The sequence below is a fragment of the Penaeus monodon genome, chromosome 29 (genome assembly GCF_015228065.2).
Source record: "Penaeus monodon isolate SGIC_2016 chromosome 29, NSTDA_Pmon_1, whole genome shotgun sequence".
Lineage (NCBI taxonomy): Eukaryota > Metazoa > Arthropoda > Malacostraca > Decapoda > Penaeidae > Penaeus > Penaeus monodon.
The window spans coordinates 33600079-33600560 of record NC_051414.1 but is presented as its reverse complement, the minus strand read 5'-3'; the positions used below and the strand labels follow the sequence as shown (position 1 = coordinate 33600560).

The 482-nt window shown below is 39.0% G+C and overlaps 1 protein-coding gene across 1 annotated transcript in view; it reads left to right on the top strand.

Annotated features, from left to right (window-relative positions):
* LOC119591848 overlaps positions 1-482 on the top strand; it is a 15744-nt gene that overhangs the window by 14304 nt on the left and 958 nt on the right. The gene's annotated exons all lie outside the window — the stretch shown is intronic.

The window sequence follows — 482 nt, the reverse complement described above, 5'->3', positions numbered from 1 at the left end:
TGGGAGGCTAAAACTTTTGATGTGGACGGCTAATATTGGAGGAGACACTTGCAAGATATGCGTTTATTCCATGAAGCGTTTAAGAAACATGCATACAGCATAAAAGTGTATGGGTAAAATGAGCAGCCAACTACTTATCTTTTAGATATGAATCGGTGGCGGTTATGGTACGCCACTGTAAAGTTCCCAGGCTGGGAGAAGAAACAAACACGTCGGTGTCTCGGTGTAGACTTGATTTATTTCTTTTTGCGGCCACTTGTTTCGTGTGGGCATTCAGACTGATCTCATTTTGAATACAATTAAAATGCCTGGCTCTGATATTCAAAAAACAGTAAAGGAAAAAAAATATGAGAATAAAACCATGTAAAAAAACAGGTATGGTTTAGATATTTATGTATGGGGAGAAACAGTCCAGACCAGGTAAGCAGGGAGGTAAGCTATGATTAAGAAAGCAAACTAATGAGTATGCATATCGCTCTGTG